The sequence below is a fragment of the Astatotilapia calliptera genome, chromosome 20, assembly GCF_964374335.1.
Source record: "Astatotilapia calliptera chromosome 20, fAstCal68.1, whole genome shotgun sequence".
In the NCBI taxonomy this organism is placed as follows: domain Eukaryota; kingdom Metazoa; phylum Chordata; class Actinopteri; order Cichliformes; family Cichlidae; genus Astatotilapia; species Astatotilapia calliptera.
This window is the reverse complement of record NC_137441.1, coordinates 26,188,087-26,211,899: the sequence shown is the minus strand read 5'-3', so window position 1 is coordinate 26,211,899 and position 23,813 is coordinate 26,188,087. Positions and strand designations below refer to the sequence as shown.

The following is a 23,813-nucleotide window of genomic DNA, read 5'->3' as shown; positions in this document are numbered from 1 at the left end:
CATATACACTCTGTCTCCTCCGCCCCCTTTACGCTGCTGTGACAGCTTTGTCACAAAGATGAATTCATCGTCAGCACTGCAGCCAAAACAAGTAATTTGATTGCCCCAACCACAAATTAAGTTAGTGTGATTCAATTTTCGATTTGGGCTTCTCCTGCAGCCATACATCAAGGGAGACATATTTCATTACACAGCAAAACCACAGGCGAGCAAGCAGTGGTGGTCCACACCCTCCATAGGAAGACATCATGGGAGCATTATGGCATTTACTCGATACCTCTGCAGGTCCAGTCAGGTCGGTGCTGGCACCGGTGCCATTGGCAGGCTTGTTATCCACTGGGCTACACATTCACATACTGAACTGTCAGTGCATTTAGTTTGTTTAGGAAGCTGTGATCAAACCGGGACATCGTGCTCTTAGGCCAGCCTGCACAAAGGAGAACTGGTGCAGAGTTGTATCTTTTGAATTCACCTGAAGACTGAGAACTAAGGCCAGGTGAGTAAATATGTGAAATCACCTGGCTGGATGACACTTTGCCAAATCTTGCTTCAGAAGGCTTCTCGCCTTATCCCCTTATTAGGATTCTGATGCAATCACAGCATCCCCTACTTTCTCACCTTCCCATCCTACGCCTTTCTTTAACCTACTCCTCTGGATTTTTCCCGAGCTCTCGTCTAGTAAATGGGCTTGAAGACAGAGTGCTCAATCAGTGACTACTACCGCCTCCTCCTCTTTCGTCCCTTTCCACCCTCCCCTTCCTCACAATGGAGCCAAGATCTTTCTAATTAAACCGCAGGCTGTTCTTTCTGTGTAACCAGCGTTTGAAAGCTGTGAAGTGAATATGCAGCACTTGTCTATTAATACAAATGAATAACACTGATGTGGTGGTAAAATATGCGCCCATTTTTTTTTATTTTTGAAAAAAAAAAATTATCGACAGTATTTTAGATCGTTGTAGATTGTTGTATTTCACTAATTATCTAGCTCTTATATTCATGAAGTACAAAAAGTACCTTTAAAGTAATGAGCCATGATCAAGTGCTCAGACAATTTGAAATAAAAGCATTAGGAGATTGCTGCATTGTCCATTCCAAAAATTCGCTCAGTGAGCACGGTGTTGTGGGATGCAAGAGAAACTTTGTTGGCATATAACTTTTATTGTTGTGCAGCGCATTGTCTTTTCATGTCATTTGCTTGGTGACTGATTTTTCTTGACTGAAATGCAAAAATCTGTTGCATATATTTATTTTTTTATTTTTAATTTGAACTGAATGTTTGCTTTGTATCTTTTGATATTACAGGGTCGGTTGCATTGCATCTACACGGTGTCACCTAGTCCACTGGTCCATCAATATAGTTGAAGTGTGCAAACAGAATTTCACAGGAATTGGAAAGAATCCAGATTTTTGACCCTTGGATTTAATCTTTGGTTTCTGCTGATGGTGGAGTTTTTCTGGTCTCATCAGGTTGTGAACAGGTCAGCACCTTTCACTCCAGAGACATTTTTTTTTACCAAGGTGAAGGCTTTTACTCGAACCAAGGCCTTCCTAGAATCTTTACAAGAGTCCATAAGGGGAACGGCAACAACTGCAGGGTTAAACCACAAGACTGCTGATGTCAACACTCGTGTGTTCTCTTATGCTCTATCTGTGAACAGTGCTTGGACTTCAGAATCGGTTGATGTGAATTTGAAGGAAAAAGGAAAAAAATGCACGTAATCTCAGATATTTCTTAAGATATGACCTGCAATGTACTCACATTGCATTTACTAATAAAATATTGTGTTATGTAATATGTATTATAGATGAACAATTACTGTTTCAGAAGTGCCAGCCCCAGCCAATGAGCCAAAACTTGATTTTCAACAGGAAATAAAAGTTAGGAACTGTTATGACTATTTATTGTGCTGATCACATAACATAGTGCTACACACTTAGTGTTAGAGGAAATGAAACAAAAGCTTTTCCTTTATGCCAAAGAGAACAGAAACACACATTTTTTTATATCCTTGGGGGACTTGTGATCGCCATTCTCTGTGACGTTTCAAAATAGAAATTTCAGTTTTTATGTCACAGTGTCACAGTTATGATTAGAATGTTTCTTTTTTTATGATGCGTGACTTTTATGTGTGGCCACAGATCTTGGTAACCAACAGTGTCAGACAAAGCTGCAAAATAACTATTTGTTTCCAGCATAACTTTTAAACATTTAAAGGTTGCTTCCTGGGTTACCTCTCGCTGGAGGCATTGTAGGAATGTCCACCTTTGAGGTAAGTCCTAGCACAAACAGATCTTGCTGAAGGAATCTGTGCGTCCCCTCTGATCTGGAAACTCTTCAGGGTATTCCTAAAGAACTTCTGACTTATGTGTATATCCATCCATCCATCCATTTCAGGGTAGTGGGGGCCTATCCCAGATACCATGGGGCAAGTGGCAGGATACACCCTGGCCAGGTCACCAGCCTGTTACAGGGCTCTGAGTTCATTAGCCAGTGAAATTTATAAATTTGTGTATAGTAAGTGGGCTTTATCTCTTCTGGGTTCTGCAACACCTTGGGAAATTAAACAGAGGACTAAATTAGCTCTGTGGTCTCTGCCTTTCTCTGCTTTGTGGTGTCTCCCTCAAGGGAGGCTCAGTCTCAAGGAAGACTGAGCCCCATGGAAACAGCTCTCTTGGGACCCTGAAATAGTGCATATCCATAATTCCTGGCAAAACCCTACTTCATGTAGGGCCCCTGAAAATGTGGAAAAACATTCCCTGGAGGATATTTATGTGTTAGATATAAAGATGTGAATCACAACTTTAAAGAAAATCCAAATAGCACAGACGTTTGGAAACGACTTAACATGCCCTAGAAAAAGGTGTCCTCTGTCTGCCGAGTCTATCAATTCACATTTTCCTTTTTACCCTCCACAATTGAAATGATCCCTCATGGCGTTGTCTTCAAGGCTGACTGCTCAGGTATAGTGGTGATATTGTGCCTGTTATGTGACGCAGGTTTCATTTGTGCACTGTGCAGGACAAAGAAGTACTTCAGAGACAGAAAAAGGATGAGCGAGAGGGAAGCAGTGACAGAAATGCCCACCAACCATGGAGCGTTTCCTGCAAATAAGAATCTGTTCCCTCTTCATCCAGATGCCAGGATTGTGGGATTCCAAATTACAGCTGTAAATTTTGCACAACTGCCTCACGCTTGATTACCCTTGATCTGAGATTTTGCTTGTTCTATTTCATTGCTGCACTTTGTGCCTCCTTTAATTTGGTCTTTTCCTCTTCTTCTAGCTCTAGTGTTTGCTCATTTGTCTCTGTGTATTTGCATCACCACGTTATAAGCTGTTCTCATTTTCTATCTTAAAAATACTCCCGTTCAAACGTGACAGATTACTGAGACTGAAATAACTGGCAATATTATGTCTTAGTCACGAACACTCCTCCCTACATTTGTGCAGAGTGCAGGATGCAGGGTGCCCTGCCATAAGCTTCCAAATATCGGAATGGAATATATATACTTTCTGGAGTTTATTTATTGCTTCTGAGTGGCGGCAGGTGGGGAAGGTCAGGCATTTCTCACATTGTCACCTGTTTTCATCCTCTCATCTAGATACTGGTGAGATCTTGTAGCTTACTTCCTCGTCTGGTCCTGATGCTTTAATATTTCATGCAGTTCAAGGCCTCCTTTGTAATCTGCAGCCACAGCACTTTTCTGGACAGTATTTGAATTATGTGCCTGCCGGCCATTCTCTGATTCAGGCAGGAAGCAGTCGTATCCATGAAAAGAAATAGGGGTCACTTGTCATAATGGTGGAACACTTCTTTGCTAAATGGATGCTAAGATTAGCTCTTCTGTAAGAGGATGAGTCATTATAATCACTATGCAAAGTAAAAGAAGCAGCCGTTCGACATTTAAGCGGACAGCGCTGTGTTTCCAGCAACAATAGAGCACGAGCTCCTGCGGGAGGTGAAATGAACATGAACGGCAAATGTCAGGGTGGCGAAATTTTCCACCACAAATTCCAATTAGGGCTTTTTTTTGGGGTAGATGCATTGACTGCTTCTCCATAAAATGTTAATGTGCACCGCTGAAAGCAAGACAACATGAGGGGAAGCTGCAGAGACAAGACTGCTGTTTCAGGACCGTTGAGTCACTTTGCCTCCGACTGCTTGACAAGCAAACACAAACTTCCTGCTGTGGCTGTGTGCCTGGCTGGCTGCCACATTACAGTTTAAGTCCGTGCCTCAAAATAAACAAAGTAATTACATTGGGCACGTCTAAAGCAAGATGTGTGTTTTAATAACATAACCCTCCTTACATTCTCTGTATGACACTACATATATTTTGCTCTTACAGTTTATAACCAATTAATATAATTTGAGATGCTCAAGTTTGAGGTGATGCTTCTGAAATATCTGCCTCCACACCAGTACAGTGGGGATGCTTAAAAGTTTTAGCTACTGTTTGTCGTTTAAGTAACTTACCTTAATCTCTTACTGACTGCTGCAGAGGCTGATGACGACAGGCTCTAGCTGTTAATATGACATTTTCCTTTGGCCATGGCTATAACTGTTCATCTGGCTGTAAAGACAAGGCGCTTTCCTCGCTTTGACATAGTAGTTTAAAATGGTTTCATCTGATCTGATATGTAGGCTGAGTTCTGCTTTGAACCCCTGAAGCCACTGTATACCACCCTTGATGAAGGGTAGTATACAGTGGCTTCAGTATGCAGCTGATACTGTATGTTAACAAAACTTGGGAATTCTGGTAACTTATCAGCCATGGAAAGACAAAGTAAAATATGTAGTGTTTTACCCCCTTAACTTACCACCCAAATGTTTGTGGCAGATGGCTGCCCTTGCCTGGTTCTACTGGAGGTTTCTTCCTGTTAAAAGAGAGTTCTTCCCCCCTGCTGTTGCCAAGTGCTTGGAGGTCATTTGGTTGTTGGTACTATACGAATAAAATGTAATTGAATTAAATTGATATGATAAGTGGGTTGAATTCATGCATTAACTCTTTTTGTACATGGCCAAAAATGGCCAAGCCTATAAAAATGTTTGTTTATAATGTATTGTCAACCACTGTTAAAATGACATTAATATTTAAAAAGAAAAATATAGATATGTGACATGGAGAAATTATTATATATTTATATTCACCAGTCATCTTATTGGTGAACCCTTTTGCCTTCACAACTGCCTTAATTTTGTGTGACACAGATTTGGCAAGAGATTTCGGTCCACAGTGACATGACTACACTTTAATGGCATCTCCGATTCTTCCACATCCCAAAGGTAGTTCACTGGACTGAGATCTGGTGGCTGTGGAGGCAATTTGTGTACAACTGTAATGTTCAAGAAGCCATCCAAGGGCTGGACATGGTCAGTAAGAAAGCTGAGGTGGGCTGTGGGCTTTAAATGATGATAACTTTGTACCTGAGGGGCTCAAAGTGTGCCAAGAAGAAAAAAAAGTACCACACCATTATACCAACACACAGCCTGAGTTTCCTGTTCTTAGCTGACAGGAATAGTGCCCGGTGTCACCACTGCTGGTGGATATTTTCTAGTTTTTCTCTGTAAACTCTACAGGTGTCTGGGTGGGAAAATCCCAGTAGATCAGATGTTTCTAAATACTCAAACCAGGCCAGCTGGCTCCAATAACTATGCCAAGTTGAAACTTCTTTAAATGACAATTTCTCCCATTATGATGCTGAATTTGAAGTTCAGGAGGTTGTCATGATCATGTCTACATGCCTAAATTGACTGAGTTGCTGCTCTGTGATTGGGTGATTAGATATTTGTATAAACCAATAAACTGTGTATATAGAAGCCATTGTCACAATATTATTCGTTATTTTGAGAAGTACAGTATATACTGTACAGGATGGGCCATTTATATGGATACACCGTAATAAAATGGGAATGGTTGGTGATATTAAAGTCCTGTTTGTGGCACATTAGAATAAAGTTATGTTGAAACCAAGCACACCATTGTTTTTCTTGTGACATTACCAATAAGTTTGATGTGTCACATGGCCCTCTTCCTATTAAAAAAAAACAAAAGTTGTATCCAAGATGGCCGACTTCTAAATGGCCACCATGGTCACCACCCATCTTGAGGAGTTTGCCCCCTCACATATACTAATGTGCCACAAACAGGACTTTAATATCACCAACCATTCCCATGTTATTACAGTGTATCCATATAAATGGCCCACCCTGTACTTTACAAGCCATATAACAGATAAAATAGTTTATACCATATTTTTTTGCAGCCACTTTTCGCTGATTGCTGTCTGGTCTTTACATATATTTATATATATTGTCATTATTGTTGTCTGAGGTATTGCTTTCAGTGCTGTGAGGTGTTGAACAGCACTGCACTGGTTCCAACATTTGTTCACATTATAAGATGAGTATCTGCCCACAACAATGTAGAATAGTGAGTTTGACAGCTTTAATTTAGGGCGTGTGAACCCAAAAGTATGACCCATGAGACACTGTGGTATGCTTCTTTTTCTGTTGCTCTCAAAGTGCAATTTCAGTATCACAGATTAAATTATTCCCTATCGTTCCAGCAGCTCTTACATGGACAGATAGCTTTTAAATTGCTGAAGAGAATCTGAAAGCTCATCAAAAAGCGTTCCTTGTAATTTATGCTTTTACTGAAGAGATAATTTAGTGTAGCCAGTAAATTTGACTTGTTATATCAAGTCTGTAGCAATGAGCGCTTACCTACTGGCTACTCCCGCTGTGGAGGAAATATGGTCTTGGCTCAGGGACATTTAAAATAAATTTTGGTGTGACAGAGGCGACTTGCTGAGTGACTTGTGGAACAGTGATGACATGCAATATGGTGGTGACTTTTTCGCACCATGCAGTCATCTTAAAGGAAAATACTGGTTTTGACATGTTGCCTCTTCAGTGTTAAGTTTTGTTCAAAGTTACTTTGAACAAAAAAAAAAAAAAGAAGTGCAAAGTTATTTGATTGCTGCTCACAGTTTAGTTTAAGTTAGTGGTTCTGCTGTTCTTGCCACATGTAAGGTATTTACAAAACTGGCTTTGAGCACGATGATATCTGGTTTGTACGCTACCATTCTGAGACCTCGAGTCTCGTGTTTGTAGCCTTTGCTATCTTCATACTTTGAAGCCTGAAGTGACCAAATTTGCACGGAGAGTGTGGAATGCTAAATTATTATTAGATAATGCTACCTAGCTTGGTTTGCAAGGAGCATCTGTAGACCGTACAGAATACTAGAATTTCATTCACCAAAAACTGAAGCATGAATATTTTCTATGAGTTATTAGTATGTAAAGTGGATTACAACGATAATAAAACTATGACAAAAATATAATTTATTATACAAAAACAGTTAACAGTTTAAAAGCAATTAAAACAACCCTGGCCAGGGAGAACACACAATAAAAACCAATAAAACATAAACACACTAAAAGTCCAGTGCCGTCAGCCACAGCGTTAAAATCCGGTGTTCTGAGAAACCATCCTACTCTGACAAGTCGTCCTACCCGTATTATAATTTGATGGTGACTTGTGACTAAACCTAACCCTACCCCTAACCTTAAGTATTCCGGATGGGTGAGAGAAAAAGAAGTTAATTTAGGTTTGGTGTTGTGCGCATGCGCCGCGTCTGCGCAGAAACATTGGGTAGGATGTTTTTTGAGGTAGGATGGATTCCCAGAACACTGGCAAAATCGGTAGGTAGGCCGATGTCCCGCTGCCAACTAATCCCCCACCATAGCGTCCTCTGGCCTCAAGCTATTCCAGCAACAGCACAGCTCCCTCTGCCTCGCCACGTACTACTACACCAAACCGCGCCAACGCCACTGCCTCCTGCCACCATCTACGACGCTCTGCTTCTCCTAACCGGCCAGGCCGTCTTATTGGGCCTCTGTGACCTCCCAGGTGTGCCAAGTTAGTAATCAGTGAGTGGCGGAGTCTCTCCAGGACAATTCAACAATGAATACAATAAAAGCAAAGCAGGGTCAACAAAGCACAAGCACTATGAGTACAGTAGACACCTCTCGTTCCAGCTATAGCTAGCATCCAAAGTATAGCCACCAGTGTTTGCTTCCAACAAGTGGCCATGCCACTACTCATGATTTGAATTATGAGTAGCTAGATGTTTTTTGAACTAGGCTGTAAATATATTTACATGTTAACATGGACCAGGCATGTTTGTGGTACTGAAGGAAATGCAACTGTTGGCACTTTAGTTCACTTTGCCAACAACGAAACTTGGATCTTGGAGTCTTTGAAGCAACTGTTTCAAACACAATGAGACTGCAAGCTCATTGCAGATGGTTCCAATAATTTTGGTCATGTCACAATCTCTAGTGTTTTCCTTAGTATAAATGGTGCATTAGTAGTAAATGTTAAACAAACATACTATGTAGTCCATGGGAATAACAGCCAAAACCTGTCAAGATGTAAAGAAGCAGATTTACTCTGTAGCATTCCAATACTTTCATTCCAACACAAGTTTGCTGTTGAGCAAAAACTACCAAATTAAGATGTCCCAACTTCTAAATCCTCAGCAAAGAAAGTTTGTTTGCAAAACCTATCACTGGAGCCACAACTTAACCATGCAAGCCTCTTTGCTTTTCTGCCCTACATTCTGCAGCCATATTGTTTGCATTCAAAGGCAGTGCCCACACAGCTGGAGGATAAGCCAAGTCTCTCAGCAGATAAAGTATGGTGCCATTGGCTGCTGCACCCTCTTTTCATTTCCCTCTGTCTACTGGGATGTCAGAGGCTCCTGGCCACAGCTGGAAGATGAATGTTGCTGCACCCCTCTACTTTGTCATGGTGTCCAAGAAGGCTCTAAATGGCATTGAGAGACTCTCAGGCTCTCACAAATGGGATCTCTGCAGCCCTGTGTAACCTTGTATGTACAAAACAGGCTGAATTTTAAAGTTGCCTGCTGCAAATACTCTCAAGAGATATAAAGTCTCTTGTGGGTACTGTTGCTTCAACAAAATTCAGGAAATGCGAGCCCACGTTTGCATGCACACTCCAGACTTTTAAAATCTTTTAGAGAAGGATATGATAATTAAGAGCAACAGATTTGCATCATGCTGATTTATCTGTCAGTACATGTACATGTGCAATACCACAGTTTATACCTTGTGTTGAATTGCCTTGCGGTGCTTGGGTTGGAGAGGCTCAGATAGCAAAAATCTTTTAGCATTGCTTCCTCTCTGTTCAATCTGGTTGTCCCTACACCAGGGGCAACAACACCTACCTGCTCTGTCTCGCTGTTCTCATGGAAACGCATCAAAGGAGCTGAAAGATAGACAGAACCGAGAGAGAGAGCGGGGGAAAAAACAAGACTGAGATACTTTGTTACTGTAATGTTGCACTCTTTATTGTCCCTGATGCTTTTCTCGGCTGTGACAGTAAGCCCTGTCACACATGTCTTTCCCCTTCTGTTAGAGGTGAAGACCAAAGTGAAACACAGCGTGTAGGTGCTGTTGCGCTGTGTTGAAATTCAAGGCACCCAAGTCACCCACTCAACCAGCACAAACTGCACACATTTGTCACTGGGGTACACCTATACATATTTCAATGGTTTGAAAGTATTGCTCCATGTTAAGTTTTTCCCATGTGATATCAGCAGGGCTGACACTTAAGAGAGCCTGGGGCCTGAGAAGTTTTGAGCTAAACCAGAGACGCCTGCAGGCTTACAGCTGGTGATTACAACACCCATTAAAAGTAGCCTTGATGGAAATCTCGAGGGGCGTGACTCGATAGGGAAAAGATGATTATAGGATGCATTCACGGCCACTTCCTAAGACATGAGCCAGTAGATGTTCTGGGGTTTAGCGTAAGTGATATTTGGGCATGTGTGGCAGCAAGTACTGCTGAGTGTCACAACATCTCCACAGACAGGAAAGCAGAACAAGACCGTAGGTGGTATGACGAAGAATTAAAGTGTATAAATTGTGTTTGCTCTCTGAGCTGTAAACATGGCCTGATAAATTTATCTTCAATTTGTCTGCCCAGAACACATCACCCCAAAAGACCTGACCTTTGCGCGTGTGGTTAACTGTAGTGCTCCTAAAGTTATTTTCAGACAGACCTCAGCCCTCCAATCCCATCCAGGCTGTGTAAGCAGAATATAGATGCATAAACTAACAAATGCAAGTGCTACCTGCAGGTCCTGAGCTGAAATATTTGGATTCTTTTGTGTAAAACTGTCTGCCCATGGTCTGAGTTTGCTGGATGGGACTTTCCTGGGCAAGTTCCCTCTCTGGAAAGCATTTACTTTTAGGGGAATAGTGTTTTGGTTATGTATATTCATTTTTTGTTTGCTTTGTCTTTCTTACTTTTTTTTTAGGTTTCAGTGCAGGAAAACAACTGCAAAATTCAGGAATTTGCATCATTTTGCACAAGTTACCTTTAATAATTACTTTACAATTTTAGAATTTCAAAAGTGTATTTTATCATCTGCTCAATGGTTGAGTTTCAAAGCCATATTATTTATTAGATAATTACTTTAAAAAGACATCAAGAGGTCCCACTCAGTGACTACATTTAGCTGCTGTGACCCCCAGCAGACAACTAGATGGTTAACGGCTAAAATTTTCTGTAGTGAAAGTATCGATTCTAACACAAACCTTGCACACACATACCCATGTGAATCCTCACCTCCCAGTACTTGTGGGAGAGCTGAAAACCAAAGATCCCAGTTCAGGAAGAATAGATCCCTGGCAACATGCCCACTTCAGCCTTTGAAAGTCTTCAAATGAGCGGTTCCTCTGAGCACTGACTGACTTTGACTTGGGGAAAAAATGAGCCAGAAAATACTTTTCTGGCATTAATTTACTACATACTGTTCAACAAAAAAGAACAAACACAGGAAGACAAAGGTTTTGACATCAATATTCATCTTTGACTTCTTCATTTTTTCTTGCACCACAGGGCTACAGTTTGAGCCATGTTCCTTATCAGAAAGTTTTCAATGGCAACAGTAGCAGTTTGAAAGGTTTATATTTGAGGTAACCAGAAATGTGGGAACAACATGGCTTTCAACTTCACAGGCATCAGCAACATGCGAACAAAGATGCTGCAGAGAAATCACAAAGCACGTTCTTCTGTGATTGCTGTTATTTTTAGGTGTGCACTCAGAATAAGCGATGCTTTCAGTGTGGGCAAAGTTTCTAGTAGGATTGAAAGTCCCACCTAGGAGGATTTAATTAGCGCTTTGAATGAATAACATTTCACCCATTTCTCTCTCTGTCCTTGGTAATGAGTTCTGGGCCATTAATGAGAGGATGACTATCGACTGGTGGAGCGAGCTGCTGATAATTGAATGTGTAGAGGCCATTAAACATTCCTAATCAAAAACAAACACTCCGAAGCCAGAGTTCCTGCAGAACAATGAGCGGCAACAACAGCATGGCTGTCAGGACCTAAAAAAAAGAGAGACTATATCTGTTCTCGTCTACAGCAGAGGGGGGAAACCACACTAAGATTTCAGAATCTGACAGGTCAGGAAATGGCACCAAATTGAATTTCCCAAGTTAGTGTTTTCATCCAAACAGCTGAGAGGAGACAAAAGCAAAGAAAAAAAAGCACAATGACGATGTAATTGAAACATTCTCAGGGGCTCCACTCCACATGCAAACAGGCCAGTAAATCACTTACAGTGGTTATGGTGTGCTGCTGGAAATCAGTGCCACTATCGATTGAGCACTATTGATCCGACTTCAGTATCACACCAGCTTATATGAAGTTGATAAGTCAATACTAGTTAACAGTTCTAACCCTGTATCGCCTCCGGTGGATGTAACATGTTGTTTATTATGCCAAGTTGAAATGGAACGACTTCTCGTGTAAATCGAGTTGGATGTGTAAATTTAAAGGTTTGTGCACTGTGGCGTTTGGTAAATGAGAGTTTTTGCATCTGGCAGACAGCTTTTTTATGGTTTTACATTGTTGTTTACTTTCATATCTGATTGATTCATTACGAGTGTGCATAATTGATGACCCAGTGTGAAATATTCGACTTCCCATATTACTCGTGGTAATAAATATTTTAATGCATGCAAATGTTACTATGTGCAAATCTGTTGAGACCTATTAAGCTTTTATGGTGTGCTGAAAAGATTATTGGCCCTCAGTGTCTGGAACAGGATGTGTAAACGCCCTCACACACCGGCTATACTTAGTCATTGTGTTATATCTATCAGCATATCAGATTAGCAAAACAGACATTTATTTATATAAAAAGGGCTTTTTAAAAAAAAATTCTAAATAACACAGATATGTATTTAAATGCTGCATGAGATTACTTCTCTTGATGTCACCCAAAGATCATCTACGGGAAGAAGCCATGTGTAAGAAATCTCTTCACTCTGGATCATTATGAGGAGCACGTTGCATCTTCAGTAATTGTGTGAGGGACCATGCTGTTGTGCTCAAATTTGTTTGTGTTGTCCTTTCAAGGTTCGCTGCACCTTAAAAGGACAGCCGCTACTTTGCCTTTCTGCAGTGACTTGTCAACATGACTCTCTGTCCAATGGAGCAGAAAAAGGCGTCCAGTCCATGTCCCATCTGACTGGCATGTCACTCTCATTGTCTGGATGAAGGGAACAAGAAGGAAGTTATGCTTGTAAAAACCAAGCAGAAATCCATGTGCAACAAGGAGAATTATTTCAGAAGGCAAGGCTGAAGACTGCTGCGAATATCTGCACAGGTCACAAGTCGGTATTATACTTCCACGGTCCTGAGGGCCCAGATGCTTTGCAAAGTCTGATCATATTGAGATAGTAAAAGTACAGCTGGAAGCTCTGTATGCTTGCACAACACAGTGAGAATTTCATAAGATGACAGCCATGGTACTGATTTTGATCAGTATCCTGATTTTATGTGGTTTAAATTGATTTAGAATATCCTGAGGTTTAGAACTCAATATATAAAATACAGTCTACCGGCCCTTTTGGTGTAATACTCATGAGACTCATGTAGATTAAAGCACAATGCACATTTTAGTGGCAGTGTGATTGCATTCAGAATTACGGGAATGGTGCAATTAAAGACAAATTTGTTCAAGAAAGGATCCAACCTAACATACAGGGTTTGTTGATCTGTTGCATAAATGCAGAGAGGAGAGGAGGCGAGAAACTGGAGAAAAAGGAGAACTGCAGTTTCAAGTGAACTCTGAGTTCACTCAGAGGATGAGCTGAATACAAACTTCCACAAACAAGTGAGATGTGTTGTTTTGGTTGTTTGAGATGAATTGAAACAGGCTGTAGAGACAGTAGAGCAGTCAAAGTCATGCAAATGTCTCTTTCTGTTTGAACTCACCTTCAGATAATGCTTACGTTTTCTTTAAAATATCTCACTTCACCCAAAACAAGTCATGTTAGTAATGAAGACTAAACTCCTGTTGGCTTGTGCTAAAGCTTTGTAATAAAAAGCTTGACTGAATGCAACTTTAGGTTGTTGTACTAGTGTAACTGGATCATCTGTACATAAAGTTTGCTCATTGTATTCATATAAAACCCTAGGCCTGCAAGGTATCCAGTGCAGATATACAGTACTGTGCAAAAGACTTGGCCATCCTTATTTCTTTATATTTTTTCAAGAAAATGAGAAAAAATGTGAAAATATACTTGGAAATACAGCACTCAAGGAAAAACAGACTTTGTATAATTCCAATGAGCTTGAAAGTCAATATTTAGTACTCTTCAACACAGCCCGAACTCTCTTCTGCAGCTTTCTTGTAATGTCATTAAGTAGTCATCAGAAATAGTTGAAGGACATTCAAAGCTCTTCTTTGCATGTTGGCTGCTTTTTGTCCTGTTCTCTGTCAACATAATCCCACACTGCTTTAATAAGGTTGAGGTCCTGGCTGTAGGGAAGCCAATCCATGACTGTTGTCTTTTTCTAGCCAGGTAAGCTTTTCCTGCATTATCAGTATGTTTCATGTGTGTCGTGCTGAAAGACGATACCTTCGGCAATCACGTTATGGTATTGAATGCGAGATCCAAATCTGACTTTTCTCATTTAAATTTTTCACATTTGGATTCATCACTCCATAAGACCCGTTGCCACTGATTTTGTGTGCAGCTCTTGTGTAATCAGTTAAAAAGAACTTCAGCTTTTTCTCCCTGTTTCCCTTCCTTAAGTATGGCTTCTTGTCAGCCAGCCTTTCACTGAGACCATTTCTAATTCTAATTTGTAATTCACTTTTATTCATATAGCAACATCAGCTGCGTCGAGGCACTTCATATTGTGTCATGAAGACCCAGTAATATTAGAAAGAAACCTTAACAATCACCAGTGTTGGGAAGGTTACTTTTAAAATGTATTCCACTACAGATTACAGAATACATGCCCCAAAATGTATTTTGTAACGTATTCTGTTACGTTACTCAATGAGAGTAACGTATTCTGAATACTTTGGATTACTTAATATATTATCAAGCTTTTTACAACTACATGGATGCACTATTGCTGTGTGATTTATTACTATTACTGCAGGTTACTCGCCATAACAATACCAACTAGATTTTTAAATCTTAATATAAAATGAGTAACAGTAGGGTAAGGCTGCACTTTTTACAGCGATCTGGTTTCTGGTCGGTGACAACTCGTACTTTTCGACTCTCCCTTTTCTCCCTCCCTCGTGCTCACAGACACATAATGGGTATGGCAGTCCATTCTCCTTGCAGCAGACTACACTGCCCATGAGGCTACATTCTTTAGGGCTATGCCTGTAACACTCTGCCTATTGCCTTCATATTAAATCATTTTTTGAATAATTTTTAAAAATATTTAGTCACGTCATTATGCGGCTGTAAATAGGGGTGACATGGGCCGCGGGATTGAGATACAGACATTAGAGCCTCTTAATGCGTGTTTTGTTTGGGTTTCCACGAGCGTGGAATTACCAAAAATACAGAGGGCATAGCCTAACATATGAAACAGGAAAATACCGCCGTGTAATCCATTTATTTCAACAAAGTAACTGTGTTCTGAATACCACCATTTTAAACGGTAACTGTAACGGAATAGAGTTACTCATATTTTGTAATTTAAATACGTAATGGCGGTACATGTATTCCGTTACTCCCCAACACTGACAATGATTAACAAGCTCTTGGGAACAGTAGGAACAAAAAACTCACTTTTAACAGGAAGTAACCTCCGGGAGAACCGGGTTTAGGCAGGGGCAGCATTCTACCATGACTGGTTGGGGGTAAAGACACACATTGGAGAGTGTAAAGTTTTGATGAGGCTTTGAAGAACAGTAGATTGACCAAGTGTCAGGTCTTTGCTGGATTTTTTTCTATTTCTTAAGGACGTGACTTTGAGATACTGTTCGTCTGCTGTGGGCCTGCCATTTCTTCATCTTCATTTCTTTTGTCCAGTTTTCTTATCTTAGTAATGGTCTCAAAATGCCCAAGTCAAGGATTCAAAACATTAGTGCAAAAATCAGTGATATGACTGGTAGCGGTTTTGTCAATCTGTGACATGACATCTGTGGATTTTAGCAAAGGAAGCCTCTTGCCATAGCAATGACAGAGATGGCCATGAGAAGAGATGCCTGTACATAAGAGATGTAAAGACATTCAGAGAATCCTAAAGGAGAAAGAAAATATGAAAAAAGAAACTTCAACAGTTTATGAAGATTAGAGCATTCAATCTTGAAAATTGTGCATGTTAAGCCATGATTAATGAGGGAGCCCTTCAAAATTGAAAAGGAAGCGGAGGTAATAATCTCACAAGAAACTAGATGCCACCTGGCCTCTGCCATTCAAATTGTCGTTTATGTGTATGCCAGACTCATATAAAACATACAGTGAAGTCTAAAGGAATTTAATAACTGGGCACCAAAAATTAGCATCAGAAATTCAGTGTCTGTCTAAATATGAAATATGGTGCCAATCTCGGTTAATTTCCTGAATTATAGTGTTTGATATTGACCACAGATGTGATTTTTGCAGAAGATTTTGAGGACACGATAAAGTGGACGTTCTGCCTTTTGGATATGAAATATCACGTCATCATTTTATGCTGTTAGACATTTGTGTGATATTTTAATACTAAGCATATGATTGCAGTTATGGTTTTGTGAGGTCACAATGAATCAGAATCAGACTCAGGATATTTTATTAATCCCTAAGGAAATTATTTGCTTACAGTTGCTCCAAGACAATAAGAAGAATAACAGACTAAACAAAATTGAATGATACAATATATCACAAAGTTACAAAATATATAAAATAGCTCTAACATATACAAATAGGTCATTTATAAATATCCAGCAAATTAGACAGATTAAATATTTGTATGATTGTCATTTTACACTAAACTGTAAAAATGTGTTATTTTCAGTGTAAAGGATGTGGAAAAGGGTGTAACTGTTGTACTGTTACTATGTATTAGATGGAGGAGGTGTACAGGGAGATGGCTGCAGGCAGGAATGATTTCCTGTGTCGTTCGGTGGTGCGTTTAGGTCATCTCAGTCTCACTGAACGTGCACCTGTAACTAGCCAGCACGTCATGACGTGGGTAGGAGTTATTGTCCAGCATTGTCCTTATCTTGGACAATATCCGCCTCTCCGGTACCACCTTAAGGGAGTCCTGCTCCATCCCCACAACATTACTGGGCTTGCAGATCAGTTTATTGAGTCTGTTGGCATCTGCAAACCTCAACCTGCTGCCAGCATGCAACAGCATAGATGGCACTGGCCACAACAGACTCATAGAAAATCCTGAGCATTGTCCAACAGATGTTAAAGACCCCAGCTGCCTCAGAAAATAGAGTCGACTCTGGGCCTTCCTGTAGAGTGCAGTGATGTTTTAAATCCAGTCCAGTTTATTATCAGTGTGTACTCCAAAGTATTTATAGTCATCCATTATTTCCATATCGACCCCCTGGATAGAAACGGGGATTGCAGGTTTCCTGGTCCTCCTAAAGTCTACATTGAGATGCAGATGATTCTGCTCCCACCACGTGACAAAGGATTCAACCACAGCCCAGTACTCCATCTCAACACCATCATCATCATCATCATGCAGAGTCATCAGAAAACATCTGAAGATGGCATGTCTCTGTGCAGTGGCTGAAGTCTGTGGCTGAAGTCTAAGTGAATGTTTGGTTGGTTTATCCTTGACTTGAAATGATCAGTGAAGAGAATTCCCTCAACTGGCATCATGTTTATGAGAATGGGACAAGCTGAAAACACAATCCTCATGGCCACGGCTATTGGGAAACATAAAGATAGGCATCCAGAGAACTAGAGAAGCATTCCAACTGAAGAAGGAAAACAGAAAAAGTAAGAAAAGCCTTCACTGAAGAATTTAAAGTTAAATGTAAGAGGAGAAATAGAGAGAGAAATAAAGGAGATAGAACAGATGAGGAAAGCAGACACAGAGGATGAGGCAGTCATGATGATGAATGAAAGGACAAAGAAACAACAAATAATGCCACTGGTAAGTAATAGACCTATCAAAGCAGCCATTATGACTACTGTTATCAACATGCCATGCCAGTTATCTTCCAGACTCATTTCTGTTTGGCCCTGCAAGAACAAATATGGTAACTGCATCTGCACCAAGAAAGCACAAACATAAAAACCAATTAGGCCGCCAACTCCTTGGTAATCTTTCAAATTTATTAAAAAGGCATGTAGATGTAAAATCCATCATTGCACAACATTAACATTTATTTGTACTGTGTGCATGTACTCCAAATATCTGTGTCAGCCACTGATGAAAGTGCAGCACATTACTTTGAGTTTTAAAGGCAAGCCTGACTAAAAAGTGTCTCCTCCCAAGGTTCAAAAAAAGGTTGTAGAGAACTGAATCAGCAAAGATGTAAAGTCAATTTGAGTCAGTGTGGTGTTACATTGTGGTGCATTATACGATTATTATTATGCATTAGGTTAAACACTGATTTAGATTTCTGCTGTGAATCTTTGTAGTGCTTACAGCATAATTAAGTGCTGCTGTGCTGATGCCTTATGTGTTACTTACTATCGTGTCTCGATGTTTTATATGCGATGCAAGCTGATAGAAATAAACAAAATGCTAGAACTTCCCCCCCTCCTGGGTACCAGCTCTTTGTTGTGATCGGTTTTCTTCAGGGGCAAATGTATTTGACCCTCAAGTTTTTTCACTCCTTTGCACTTTCCCACTGTTCCGCACCGATTCCTACGGTGGCCCTGAGAGGCCAAACGGACTGCAATTTAAGACAACACCAGCAATAAATAAAACAGAAACTGATTTCCAAAAGCACAAGGGAAGTGTTTCTGGAGTGAAACAATAACCCGACGGACCAGTTGCAGGAACCCAAAACAGGGTAGGTGTGTTTTATCATGATTCATATAATACTGATGACGGATTTTTAGGCTAATATTTAGTCTAACATACTTATCTTATCTTTTCTTTCCTGACAAAACTGAGTGATCCTCCACTTCTCCCCGCACAATTCTTAGCATATTTCAGTTCCTGCAACTGGTCCATCAGGTTATTGTCTCCCCAGAAACACTTCCCTTGTGCTTTTGGAAATCTGTTTTTTCCTATTTCCATTGTTGTTTTTCCTATTTCTGTTGTGTTTTGTGTGCTTTTGCAGCATTTTTCTAATTGCTGGCATTTTCTTAAGTTGCAGTCCGTTCGGCCTCTCAGGGCCACCGTACATTCCAGTTGTTTCCTCCAGGTATTTGCTGACATTTTAAAGTCTTGATATTGATGCTTTGATTATTATTCCTCATACTGAGACAATGGTTGTTATTCTTGTACTTCTTTAAAAAATTGGCGGCTAAAAAACTAGCCGAAAATGCACAGAAGAAATTAGTGGTGGTGAACAGGCCAATCACAGTATGGCGTTACGACGCGGCATTGATCCAATGTGTAGTTACAGGAAACTGACAGAACTACACCTCTATGGCCGCCCCATTAAATACACCCCTGAGTATGAGTGAACATATTGAGTTTTGAAAGTTTTTTTCAAAGTCCTGATTTCTCCTTACAGCTACACTGTACATACAGTATGTACAGAAGACTCTTTCCAGTGTTGTAATATTTTAGAGGAAAATAGATTTATTTCAGGCAATGCCTTGGCTACCATATGCTCCTCTCTCTTTAAACAGATTCACAGAACAGCCGGTGGCTGGAAAACAGGAATTTGAGTCCACACAGTTGCGACCTGTCTTAGTTTCATCCAAGCTGACAAATCACATCCCTAAGACTCTTGAATATCCCTATGTTCCTCCTTATAAGTTCTAAGGTTCCTAATTTGTTTCTTTTGGCCCAGTAATTTAACAAATGCTGCAAATGAACTGTAACAAATTCTCCAGCTGTTCCAGTAAAACCATATTTATGTGAAAAGCTGTGAACAGGCATTATTAATAAAACACAAGCTCTGCTATCTAAATGAGCAAGATTAATACTTTAAGTTCTAATTTTTGGGTTTGTGCCAGGAAGCCTCCTTGATCAAAATACCCAGTTTCATCAGACCCTTTTGTTGTTAACCCAAGCCCCAATATAAATACTAATAAACATTATTAAATTAGATCTGCATTATTTTGTTATTGCTGAAAACCTACATGTGTCTAAAGGATACATCTTTGAATGTCTTCAGTTTCTTTTGTCTCAAATGAGCTTGAATCCAGCCACATTTCTTATAGTTTATTCTAAATAAGCCCCTGCAATATTAATATATAAATATAAAGCCAGTATAATGATGAAAGCTCAGGTGTTACTGAAGCAATACCATTAACTGTGTTATATCCATGTGTCCCAGCGAGCTGTGACACTGACCCAGCAGCCTGAACCTGAAGGCAGCTATCATTCATTTTATTATGTACGCCTGTGCTTTCTCAGGACAACAAGCAACCTCACAGCTGCTAAAATGAACAAGCAGGTCAATATGTATTTGTGAAATCTACTCTTTCCATCTTCACATTGATTGGTGCAACGGGGCAGCTGTGCAGGAAGCCAATCACACAGGTGAACAAACACAAAGAAATAAACCACACAGGGCGTGCCGGCGTCATTCACTTTATTAGAATAGCAAAACTTCAGCTGATCAATGTCCTAAATTCAAAATGTTACCTCAGTGTGTAAAAACCAAACAGCGAATAGCCTTAAGAGCTGGAAGCAAATGGTCCAAAGGGGAGTCCCTCGCCACAGATTCCCGTGTTAAAAAGCCCAGCTTTAAAGCAAAAAATAAACATATTCATAACCTTGTACAAAAAGCATTTTTGATCTCTGTTGCTGATTTTCCCCTTTGCGACAGGTATACAGAGGGACTTTGTTTAAAAAATTATTATTATCATCTGTTAAGATTCTTTTAAGGCTTCCTTTTCTTGCCTTACTTGCATTTATCATGAGTTACTTCTTGTTTATGAGACTTTCTGCATTCAGTTTTGTATTTAATAAAAGCATGCTTCACTGGGTTATGATAGGATGACAAACCCTGGCCATTAATGAATAACTCATTAATTTTAAATGTTCAGATATTTTTCTTCTAGAGCTGTGCAGACCTGTTTAGACGTTTTTTCTGGCAATGTTTCTGTTCTTAAATATAACCAGTGTAAAATATCAACACTTGGAATGAACTCCAAGTGTTGGTATTTTTTCAGCATATGTGCCAAATTTGTCATGGAATAATAAAGGATCAGGCCTCACCTGACCTGAAACTGCTGAAACTGTTAGTCATTTGCTCAGTTACTTTTTATGTGTCAAACCCCTTTAATTAAAGCTGAAGGCCTGTACTTCAGACATATGTTTGATTTAAATTCCACAGTGATGGTGTAAACAGGCAAAACTATAAAAATTGTGTCTTTGTTTAAAGTATGGACCTCACTGCCTAAGTGACAGGTAGGTGTTGACACAACCCTGGCTCAAAGGGTAGCGCAACAATTTCAGAGATAAATAAATATGCATTGTGTTGCTGTATGAACATGTGCTGTGTCAGTGAACAAAAAATAAAGCAGCTGATGTTCAATAGATCAAGTAACCTGGAGGAGAGAGAAAAAGACTGAGTACCTCAGCACCTACAGTACAAGCAAGCAAACACACCAGCCCAGGTGTCAGCCATCACTCCCAGTGAGCCACTCATCATGTCCCAACAACCAGGTACTGAAGCCTGGGGGCCGTCACATTTCTAACATGGGTGGATCTAGCCAGTAGTTGTTTGCTAGGTGTCAACTAAACTAATTTGTCTCAAGAAATAGCAAACATTTGTGGTGCTGGTGCCCTGTGCTTTACAGTGGAACTAACAGACTGCTTCAGAAGTCCAAAGTCTGTGTTACAATTCTGAGGGAAATCTTTAGCATGTTAATTAGCATTAATAACCAGGTACCTGTGTCTGTGTGATGCTTAAGTATCAGCATTCCACCTGCTCACCTGAATGTGGCCACACCAAGCTCCAAAAATTGTCCATGTCCATCTTTTATATCATACATATTATATTCTGGGGTTGTGTTTTTGCTAAAAACAAGCTAATTTTTACGAAACTAAATCCAAACTAATACATTTCACAATCACGTGACAAAACGCACCACAGGTATAAAGTTGTGTACTTATCTGCTCACACAAAAATGACCATGTAACTAAAGATGAATTAATATAGAAACATTCATAATAGCAGTATGAAGAACAGTTGCAGGCATATTAGCATCAAAACAGAGTAGAATGGCCGCTAAAAGGCCCTCTTTGTGTAGATTGTTGGAGTTCTGTTATTGATATAATCAACATGACTAAATACTGGGTGGTTTAAATCATGATCCACATTTTCAAATTATGAAACTGATCATATATTTTATATGCGACTTTAGTATTCAACTTAACTAATAAACAGGCTTATCAGCTAAACAAAGACGAGAAGAAGCATAAAGCAGTATGCAGTGGAAATAATCAAGTACATCAAAACCATAATTAACTACAGCACTTCAGTTACTAAGTATATTATCACTTATATCACACGCACATCCTCTTGAATCAGTCACAGCTTTGAAATCTTTCATATTTTTCTTAAGCACAGCACGTCGAAAATGCATATGTATTACTACTATGTTATTACTGCATCATTCTTACTATTATTACTTCACACATTCCCAAATTCAGTACGGAAAAACCGTCTGTATCTCATTGGTAAAAATGAAAATAAATATGATGGGTAAAAATAAACTGGCAGAAACCCTGTCAGTTACAGTTATGGATTATGATTAATTACACTGGAACCCCTGCTGAGACGTCACTCAGACAGACGGAAACGTAGTTCTTAACTCTGAGAGCTGGATGAGCCTCACTGCATACAAGAGAAGAAAATACATTTCAACTCAGCAGTCGGCCCGGGCTTGTAGCTCTTCCACCGGCCAAGTAAAGTAAGCTGCTGCAAATGGTTTCACTAGTGCAGAAAAGTTCAGATGGAAAATCCGCAAAGTATCCTTTTAATATAACAAATGCGTAGTCTTAGAATTGTGAGGTCCTGTCATTTTTCATCTATTACACGCTGACGTGACAGGCATCGGCCCGGGCCAATACGTCATCATAAAAGCCATTGAATGAAAGGCTGATAGCACAGCAGCACACAAGGGGAACTTCTTCATCTGCTAATAAAGTGCACATTCACTGGTCATGGAATCTGGTGAGTGCGTGTGTGTGTATGGAAGGTGAGTTATAGTAATGGTCCTCGAATGGCAAGGGAGTCTTAAATGGTGCTCTTTCAGAAGATAAACTGGCATCTGCAGGAGTTTAACTCTCTCTCCCTCTCTCTCTCCTATACACGCATACATCTATACACACCTGCCTCTGTGTGTGCACGCTTGAGACTTGTGAGATATGATATTAGACAGTATATAATACTGCCATAAAGAGCTCTGAGGCAACGCACATGTTATAACACGGACCTCTCAAGAAGCAGACCTGTCACATTTTCCCGGAATGCCAGTGTGCTAAATGTTAACCATAGTCCCCAGACAATGAGGCCCTCAAGGGCGTTTTCCACCTCCAAAACGGGGCATAAGGACACGGAGAAAAGTAAGTGTCAGAATGTGCTAAGCTGGGACCGCTCTGTTTCTCCCCGTGGGCTCATACTGGTCTTCTTTTGCTGTGTATAAACAAGCAACATCATCATCTACAGTTTGCGATTTATAGCCGGGGGACCGCAAAGTTTTTTCACACTTTGAGGAAGGAATTAGGACATCTTTTGCGCGTGAGAGAACGCGCGCGCACGCGAGGGAGGGAGAGAGAGCATTTGAAAACGTCGTAAGTGAAGGGAAGTCAGGGTGCAGCAGCAGCACGGTTTCTGCCATGGAGTGAAAGGAGGAAACCTCCTCTTCGGCGTCGCCTGCATGCAAATGCACCCGACCGGGGTAGAATAAGGCTGGTTCACCACGCTCAGGTGGAACCGCACCATTGACTTGGCGTGGAGCGGTGCTTATCCTCGAACTTAAAGCAGCAAGACACGGTCGCTCAGAATCTTCCAGATCGCATCCAAAGGCTCATACAGGTGACAAGTGTGCCCAACTTCACCGCACCGGCCGTGCTGACGCGCACAGTGCGTTTGTCCAGAGGTTGCTCGCTGCGTGAGACCCCGCCGCTCCTCTTCTGACATTTCGCAGCGCTGCCGTGCACATGCAGACTGTGCGTGTGTGGCAGCGTGACGCATTTGCGCCTTTAGATTTGATTTATTTATTTTTAAGAGTCTGGAGTGTCGCGTTTTCGGACAAGTTTGGGTACCGATCGGAATGATCGTCATGTCCGCATGGGATAACTTGCGCGTCTCTTTGTAGAGTGACACAGAGCTCGGCTAGGTGCTGAAGTTGGTTGGGAATAATAA

General features: G+C 40.5%; 1 protein-coding gene across 1 annotated transcript in view; it reads left to right on the top strand.

Moving 5' to 3' along the window:
* Positions 1-23,344: 23,344 nt before the first annotated feature.
* Positions 23,345-23,813, top strand: part of tafa5l (TAFA chemokine like family member 5, like) — a 44,465-nt gene continuing 43,996 nt past the window's right edge. Inside the window, exon 1 of the mRNA XM_026153223.2 lies at positions 23,345-23,483. The gene's annotated coding sequence lies outside the window, so the exon portion shown is untranslated. The remainder of the gene's footprint in view (positions 23,484-23,813) is intronic.